This window comes from Mesocricetus auratus, unplaced genomic scaffold (genome assembly GCF_017639785.1).
Source record: "Mesocricetus auratus isolate SY011 unplaced genomic scaffold, BCM_Maur_2.0 Super-Scaffold_100013, whole genome shotgun sequence".
NCBI classification, from domain to species: domain Eukaryota; kingdom Metazoa; phylum Chordata; class Mammalia; order Rodentia; family Cricetidae; genus Mesocricetus; species Mesocricetus auratus.
The window spans coordinates 69,536,648-69,545,770 of record NW_024429196.1 but is presented as its reverse complement, the minus strand read 5'-3'; the positions used below and the strand labels follow the sequence as shown (position 1 = coordinate 69,545,770).

The 9,123-nt window shown below is 51.6% G+C and overlaps 1 long non-coding RNA gene across 1 annotated transcript; it reads left to right on the top strand.

Annotated features, from left to right (window-relative positions):
- The first annotated feature begins 1,361 nt into the window (after positions 1 to 1,361).
- LOC121143771 lies at positions 1,362 to 8,640 on the top strand. Its single transcript, XR_005881095.1, has 4 exons — positions 1,362 to 1,557; positions 1,857 to 1,999; positions 5,527 to 5,629; positions 8,387 to 8,640. It is a non-coding gene; the product is annotated as an uncharacterized LOC121143771 (long non-coding RNA).
- Positions 8,641 to 9,123: the final 483 nt, after the last annotated feature.

Here is a 9,123-nt window from a genome sequence, read left to right as displayed (position 1 = left end):
AGGAGTGATGTGTCTATGGGGGATTCTACGTCCCAGACTGTCTTGGGGTGGTCTCAACAACACATCTCACAGAAGCAGCCATGGCCACAGCTATAGTCACAGAGGCTGAAGTGTGTAGTAGTCCCACGGTAGTTGACATTCAAGCCTTCTCTAGGAATTTAGTGTATGGAAAATGCACACAGCAGGTGCTACATAAGTGCTTGCTGTCCTTGCAGCAATTGCCACCTGGTTGCACTTGCTCTGAGAAGTGGGACAGGCCTGGACACCTGTCTTAGTTAGGGTTTCTATTGCAGTGAAGAGACATCATGACCACAGCTACTTTTTTGTTTGTTTGTTTGTTTTTGAGACAGGGTGTCTCTGTGGCTTTGGAGACTGTCCTGGAACTAACTCTTGTAGACCAGGCTGATCTCGAACTCACAGAGATGCCACAGCTACTTTTATAAGGGAAAACATTTAATTAGGTGGCTTACAGTTCAGAGGATTAGTCCATTATTGTCATGGCGGGACATGGCAGCACACAGGCAGACATGGTGCTGGAGAAGGAGCTGAGAGCTTTACATCTTGATCCCACAGGCAACCGGAAATGGTCTGTGTGGATTGAGCATCTATGAGACCTCAAAGCCCACCCCCACAGTGACACACTTCCTCCAACAAAGCCACACCTCCTAATAGTGCCACTCCCTATGTGGGGGCCGATGTCATTCAAACTGCCACATTCCCTTTCCTTCTCTGCACGCTGCCACCTGTCCTGGCCCGCATTTCTCACCTGACTGGGAATCAGGTCTTAGAGCCACCTGTCCATATGAGCAGAAGGCTACCTTGGCCTGCTTTGCACCGGAGGAACGGTCTTGCCTTCAGAGTCTCCTATGGGAAGCAATCCAGACCAGTGGGCAGTTCTCCGGTTCTCCGCCTGTACCCAGCCCTAAGCCAAGCCTGCTGTGCAGAAGCTCAGCCCACCCCATCCCTTAGATGCCAAAGAGGCATTACTGCTCTGATCCCATCCATGGTGCTCAGTCGAGTCAGTGTGCAGGCCTGGTCCCCATGACGTGACAACAGGCCACTGCCTGTCCAAAAGACTACCGAGTCCCCTGGAAGAATGACTTTAGGATGTCACCCAAACCAGACAGACAGTCACTAGTGCATGGGCTGGTGAGGTTTTGCAACTGTCCTCTCTCTCTCATGTGTTCCCCTAAGCCCCTCCCCCCACTGGTGGCCCCTTCTGCCTGTGGCCAGCAACTGGTGGTTGTGTTTAAGTGAGTAATTTGGCCCCCGTTTAAGGAGAGGAAGTAATAATAGTGGCCTTAATTGTCCAAATTACTGCTGCCCCTCTGAGTTTGACATTTGCCTAATGACAGCAGATGGAAACCTGACCTGAGGCCCAGGGCTGGTGGGCAGTGATGACTCTTCCTGGGAGTGTCCCCAAAGTCAGCCAAGCCTCTGCTGGCCGTGGCCCTGGAAGATGAACCTCTTGGCCCAGACACTTGCAAACCAGAGCGCAGAGAGGGAGCCACTGTCTTAAGTGGGACTGGAGACAAGAAACCCACCTTCTACTATTTGGTAAGCTTTCTGTTTGAACCAGACAGAGCACTGCCCATCCAAAATTGAAGAATGGATCCCTAACCCTTCAGCATACCCTGTTCTTGCTCCTGATGGTTGTTGGTACATGACATTTAGGTGAGACTCCTGTAGTACTGGCTGGAGTCCAGGTGGGGTGCCTGCTGTACTGACTCCCAGATGAAAAATGCATGTTTGCACTGGCATCTGTCTGAGTGAGAGAACCTGCTGTATTGGCATCCAGGTGAGAAACACCTGCTACACCAGACTTCAAGTGAGGCATCTCCTGTATTGGTGTCTAGGTGAGAAGAACCTGCCACACTGGAGTCCAGGGAGATACTCCTACCATGCTGAAGTTAAGGCCAGACACTTGCTATGTTGATATCCAGATGAGACACCTACCAAGCTTTCATCCAAGTGAGACACCTGCTGTATCAATATCCAGGTGAGATGCTGCCCCGCAACACCCAGATGACCGTACTTGCCATGTGGCATTCGTGGGAGACACCTGCCACACTAATATCAGGTGACACATGCCTGCTCTACTTGGCACCCAGCAGATCCACGTGTGGTACTATTGTCAGCTACCATCAGCTGGCAGTACCTTTGCCATGACGTCATGCAGGCGAGTGAAGCCTTGACATGAGACACTGCTGTCTGTGGGCTTAACACTGAGTGCTTGGAAGTTCCAGGTCATGGGACTTCATGGGTCATAGCTTCTGAAAGCTAGAGAGAACACATCAGGCTACACATCGCGTCTACCCACACACACCCTGTGGCCCTATATGAGCCCACTGCCACCACTATCATCAAAGAGCGGATGTCTCACCAAAGACTTCCCCAGAGGGCCTGAGATGGCACTGTCTGGTCATGCTGACTGTGAGCACACCTCTCCCACTTCGGCACAGGGAACAGAGGGTCATCTAACTGAGAGGCCCAGGAGGGTTTCTACAGGCCCAACAGGCCCCAGGGGTGACCTAGAAGCAGCTCCCACCTGCCTCCAAGATCATGCGGGGGAGTCCGGGCGTTGGTGGCGCACGCCTTTAATCCCAGCACTCGGGAGGCAGAGGCAGGCGGATCTCTGTGAGTTCAAGACCAGCCTGGTCTACAGAGCGAGTTCCAGGACAGCCTCCAAAGCCACAGAGAAACCCTGTCTCGAAAAACCAAAAAAAAAAAAAAAAAAAAAAAAGATCATGCGGGGGATCTCTTGGGTACAGGAAAAGGCCAAGAGCAGCAGAGTCTGGGGAATCAGAGCCCTAAAGGGGTGGTCCCGCTCCTGCATATTTGAGGAACTGAAACTACCCCCACCCACTGGGGCTGAAGCCACGGGTGTCACAGGAGTCACTGGGGGCTCAGGTTCCCTGCTTGGGGGATCCATGATACTGACTCTGACCCAGAGCTTGAGGGCTGGGCGTCAGACTCGGGATGTTCAGACATGTAATGAGCATGCTGCTTCCTTCACTCCTGGTGACCCAGCTGCTCATTCTTCCTTCCTTTTCTTTTATGTATAATACATGTATTTGTGTGTGTACACACAGAGATTGGAGGACAATCTCTATGTCATTGTCGGGAACACTGTCAACTTCCTCTGAAACAGGGTCTCTCATTGGCCCAGATGTCGCCAGTTAGGCTAGAATGGCTGGCTATTGAGCCCAGGGATCCTCCTATCCCCAGGTCCTAAGCATTGGGATTATAAGCACACATCACCACCATGCCTGGCTTTTCACAGGGTCCTGGCGCAAAAGCTAAGCCCTCATGCTTGTTCAGCAAGCCCATTGCCAAAGAAGCCATCTCCCCGCCACAGCCAGCCCCTTCCCATCTGTGTTTCTGACAACTCTGAGCTCTGCCGTTGTCCTGACATGGTGCTAGGGTGCAGAGATGCTAACCTCATGCTGAGACACTGCAGTTCCTGATCCAGACCCACCCATACTACTCACTCAGCAGCCGCTCCTGGCTGTGCGGAAGGTGAGGGCCTGTAACACTTCCTCTGTTCATGCCTCACGCCTCCATGCACCTCAGGCTCTCCCTATAGGGCCAGGCCTGGAGACCCCTGTGAGCCACCTGTCCCTGTGTCTGAGGGTCACTGTGTGTTTCCTGACTCCCCCCCGCTTCAGAGGTGAGGGGATACAGACCCGCAGAGTCCATGAGATCACATGGGATCTGAGACCTCAGGCGGGGGTGGCTAAGAGTCTTGCGTGCCTGTAAGGGGGTCATGGAGGTCCTGGGCTTGGTGAGCAGGAGGCCTTGTCCAGCCTGATGAGACTCCCATGCTTGTAGAAACTCACTACAGACTGGGAGAGAGGAGTATGGGGGTTCTAGTGGGGTACTGTCTATCTTAAGTACCAGTCCTGGGGAAGAGGAGGAACTAGTGGGCTACTGAGCTTGTCCCAAGTACCAGTCCTGGGGAAGAGGTCCCACTGACCTCACACCACACCACAGCCTCTTAGCTTCCATAGAGGGCAGGGGAGGGCACCCTGAGGACAGGGGACCTTGCAACAAGTAAGACTCCTCAGCCTGAGCCCACAGCTAGGAGACCTAGGGTCTGGGGCCACCCAAAGCTGTACACCTTGGAAACTGGACTAGTCTCTGGAATGCTAGACTAGAGCAGAGTGTCCCCATAACCATACTTTAGAGTAGACTAGCATCATCAAAGGCACCCATCTCCAGGCATTGCAGGGAGGAGGCATGGGCTGGCAGGGGTGGGAAGGGACTCAAAGATATGTCCAAGCTCACTCAAACCCCCTTGGCCTGGAACCTATTTAAACACTTTAGCCACTGGTTAAAAACGCATCCTCCCGGCCACGAGACAGCTGGGGCCTCTGGAAGAGCATAAAAACCTCCAGCTGACACTCGGTCACCTTTATTATACACAGAAGCCCCTCATCTCCGGCCTCTTGAGAGGCTCTCCAGCCAGGCTGCTGCTTGCCCTTGATCTGTGCAGTGTAATAGGAGGGCTTCCCCACCCATCCAGGGAGAATCTTCCACAGCCTGAGCTGGAAGACCCTGGCTCCTAAGACCTCCAGTCAGGTCACGTCTGTCTCCAGGAATGAATTAGGAGCAAGTTGGCCATGGTGGGCAGGGCCACTGCAAAACAGCCCAAAGGGATGGGACAGTCACGCTGCTCTCTGAAGCATTGTCCCCCACACTGCCAACCGCCCGGGGGACTCTGGCGTAACTGTGCATCTGTTCCGCCGTACTCCATCCACAGCTGCATGTATGTAGCACGCATGGAGGAAGGTGATGTATCAAGCTGCAGAATTCCGAATTCTCTCACCCTCATTGTCTGCCGTGTGTAACCTGGAACAAACACGATCCCTGCCCATGTCCAGGCCCACCGTGCTTTCCTATGTTGAGACATGCCTTTAAAGCGGAAGTGCAAGGGGCTGAGGAGACAGTTCAGCTAGGTCACTTGCCATTCAAGTGTGAGGACCAGAGTTCGGATTCCTCAGAAATCGTTTAAATGTTGGGTGGGTGAGGCAGTCTTGCAAGGTGGAGACAGGGGATCTCCAGAGCCTTGGCAGTCTTACCAGCAAGCTCTGGATTTACTTGGAGACCTTTCTTGGTGAACAAGGTGAAAGAGTGATTAAGGGTTATTCTTGACATTAACCTCAAGCCTCCAAGTGCATGAGTACATGCACATGTAAAAACATTCGTGCACATACATGCATAACACACACACACACACACGCACGCATGCACGCATGCACACACTCACGGCTCACACGCATGAGAAACTAACTGGAGTCAAAACTAACTTCCGGGCTGGAGAGATGGCTCAGAGGTTAAGAGCACTGACTGCTCTTCCAGAGGTCTTGAGTTCAATTCCCAGCAACCACATGGTGGCTCACAGCCATCTACAATTCAATCTAGTGTATATGTAATAAATAAAAAAATCTTTTTAAAAAAGATTTACATGCATGAATAGAATACATTTAAAAAAAACTAACTTCCTCCTGCATCTTTTAATTGTAGTCGCAGTGTTACATGGAAGCAGGCATTCCATCTTTTTCATGAATGAACTCTAGCTGAGATCTCCCTTTCTCCTCCTTCTTCTGATCAGCCAGCCCCACTGCAGGTGAGCAGCCTCTGGGAGTCACAGCCCTCTTCCTACATCCGCGTTAGATGAGGGAGGAGGACCAGCAGTTCATAGTTAGCAGAGCCTACTCTCATACCTCACACTACTCCACAGCAAGTGCCCTCACCCAATACCGGATGACACACATCTGGGTCAGGCTGATCTCTGCCAGGCCCTGCTGCAAGTCATAAACGTGTGTGAGCAAAAACAAGCACACGTTCCAAGCTTTCAGAACTGATGATGAGGAATGTCAAGAGGAGACATTTGCAGAAAATGCATTCGTTTGTGTGAGATGGGGGCTGTGAAGAAAATCGTGTCATAGAGTAGGGTCTACATTCTACATCACGTGGTTCTGTAGGTGACGTGGGTCAGAGACATGTGGGGTGTACTAGGCCTTGGGTTCAGATAGCGCAGGGATAAGGGATACAGCAGCTGTGCTCATCAGGGTACAGGGCCAGCAGCTTTGGTGCCTGTTCCATGTTTTCCACTCATGGGCACAAAGAAGCTGCCATAGTTCCAGACATCACATGCACACAGAAGTGTGGTTCTTGGGAGGACACGCCTCTTTCTGATGTCCTTGTGGAGTTTGTCTATCTACCTCTCCCACCGTCCTTGACTGAAAAATGAGAAAGGGTGAAAAGCAGGGCCTCGAAGTGTGGAGAACTGGACCAGTAGGGACTTCTCAGAACCCCCCAAATGCATTTGACTCCTCTCTCCCAAGGTACCTCTCAGGACTGAATTCTGGGGATCCCATGGTCCCCTGGGTCCCCTGTGCTGAAGGTAACAGGGAGCCCAGAAGTAGAGAGTGTTTGGCAGGGTGGGAGCGGTGCAGGACCCCCAGGGGCTGGACAGGGGAGTCCTCCAGGTGTTCTAACACTTGTGATTGTGATGGGAGAAGAAACAAACACTTCAGTGAATAGAGGGAAACAAGCCCAGACCTTGGAACTAATTGTGTGTAGACTTGAGAACTAATGAATCAGGTGTGGCCATGTGAGACCTCTTCTTTCCTCCCCGAGGTACCCAGCCTTTGCACTGATGCTACAGCCCAACCTCTCAGCATTGGCCCAGGGCCTTTGCACTCAGTGTTTCCTAGAACACTTTCCCCCAGACTCCAGTCCACAAAGCTCCTTATCCCCCCCCAATTCCCCTCTTTTGCAGGAAGTCCAATCCATCCCGATCTTCTCCTCCAGGGACCTCCCTCCTCAGCGTGGACTCTTCTCTGACTCCATCACCTCTTGTGTTCTCAGCCTCCACACTGAACCTAGCTTAGGATGGATGCCCGAGAATTCATTTGTTTCTTGCTTTTAAGTCTTTATTCCATTCCATTACTTATGTGAGTGTGTGTGTGTGTGTGCATGGTCTATGTGTGTATGAGTGTGTGTGTGAACGTGTGAGTGTGTGTGTGCATGGTCTATGTGTGTATGAGCGTGTGTGTGTGAATGTGTGTGTGTGTGTGCATGGTCCGTGTGGAGGTCAGTTTTCTCCTTCTACCACATGAGTCCCAGGGATGCAAACTAAGGCGGTCAGGGTTGGAAGGCTTCACCCACTATGTCACCTTTATAGCTCTCATTCACTCTTCATCTGTCCATTCAAAGGCCAATGGTTTGTGCTGGCAGGGGAGGCAGGGTCCTTAGCATCCTCCAGCAAGCTCCCTTTGTCAAGGAGACAGTCACAGACACAGTAAATGCCCGGCAAGCCTGGAGGGAGGAAACTTGGAGGCTCCTGCTACATATGTAGAGGAGTGGGCTCAGCAGTAGCAGCCAGGCACAGGCACAGGTGGAGGCCGGGGAGTGTTGAGTGCACGTTTGGAATTCTGTCCCCAGCTCTGGTGGGAAGGAGGGTGTCTGGTGGGTTGCACTTTTATCTTTTCCCCCTGTGGACAGAAACACCCCTGGTGGTCCCAGGCCTGGCTCCCTGTGCTGGGAGGGGTGTCCCCAGAATCAGGTGCACAGGGTGAGCCCTTGCCTCCCCCGGCCTTCCCCTCTCTAAGCCCTGTGTTTACAAGAGCAGCCCACAAATCACCAGCCTGTGCTAATGGAGCCTGCCCATGGGCCTCTGACAGCCCAGGAGGCTTTTAGGGAAGGCCTTTGACTCCAGGGACCAGCAGTGGTCGTGGGCACGCTCTCCCCTCCACCCCCCCACCCCCGCCTCAGCACAGGCACAAAGGGAGAGAGAGGACGGTCAAGAAAGCAGAGGCCCACCACGTACACAAGTACCAGTGGTGTGGCTAAGGCCCACACGGCCTCAGATAAAGGATGTCGAGAACACAGTGGGAAGGCTCCTGAGAGGACCAGAGTGGCAGGTGTCAGGCTCTGCCAGTACCTCTGAGGGCTTGTATGTTCCAAACATGTGGACATAGTGTAAAGAAGTTACCACGTGACCCACACAAGCAAAGCCACAGTCCCATTATCTCCCCCAATACCTTAGTAATTAATCCATTTGAAGGCTGAAGATGGGACCTTTGTCTCTCCAACCCTGGGATATGTCACCTGGTAAGATATGCTGGTAAAAGGGGCATATCACTTTCAGCTTTTTGAGTAATTTCTTTTTTAAAAAAAAAAATTGGTTTCTTCTTTTGTTGTATATATTATATATGGAAGAAAAAACACGTATGATTACAGGTAGTCAGGACTAATCTCAAACTCCTTATGTAGCCAGTAATAACCTTGAACTTCTGATCCTCCTGCCTCTGCCTCTCTACTGCTGGGATTACAGGTGTGCACCACCATGGTGATCTGTTTTTATTTTTTGTGACAGGGTGTGATAGCATTGTTTGCCAACTTGTTGAGATTTAGAAGCAACCGGCAGAGAGACCTCTGGGGGATTATCTTGATTCTACTAATTGCTGTGAGAAGACCCGTATTGACTGTGAATGGGTGTTCCCTTGGGCAGGGGGTCCTAGACTGTGTAGCACAGAGAAAGTGAACTGAGCCTGAGGGCATCCCTCCGTGCTTCCTGCCTGTGCATACCATGTGACCAGCTGCTTCTGGCTCCTGCTGCTCTGACTTCCTGCCAGGGTGATCTGTACCTTGAACTGTGAGGTGAGATTAACCCCCCTCCCTTAAATCGCTTTTTTCAAATTCCCTTTCTTTTTAGTTTCTGTTTGCCTACATGTATGTCTGTGAACCATATTCATGTGGTACAGACCAGAAGAGGGCATCAGATACCCAAGGACTGGAGTTACAGATGTCTGTGAGCCACAGTGTGGGTCCTGGGGATCGAACTCAGGTCCTCTGGCAGAGCTACCAGTGCTCTTAAAAGCCCCCTGAAGTTACTTTTGTCAGTGTATTTTATCACAGAAACAGGAAAAGAAACTAAGACGTAGGTCTCACTCTGTAGCTTAGGCTGGCCTGGAATGCAGCAATCCTCCTGCCTCAGACTCCTAAGTATTGGGATTACAGGTGTGAGACACTATTCTAACTTCCATTCATTTGCCCATGAGTCGTTTCTGCTCTTGTAAACAATGTCATTATGAACTTACAGGCTTTTGGATG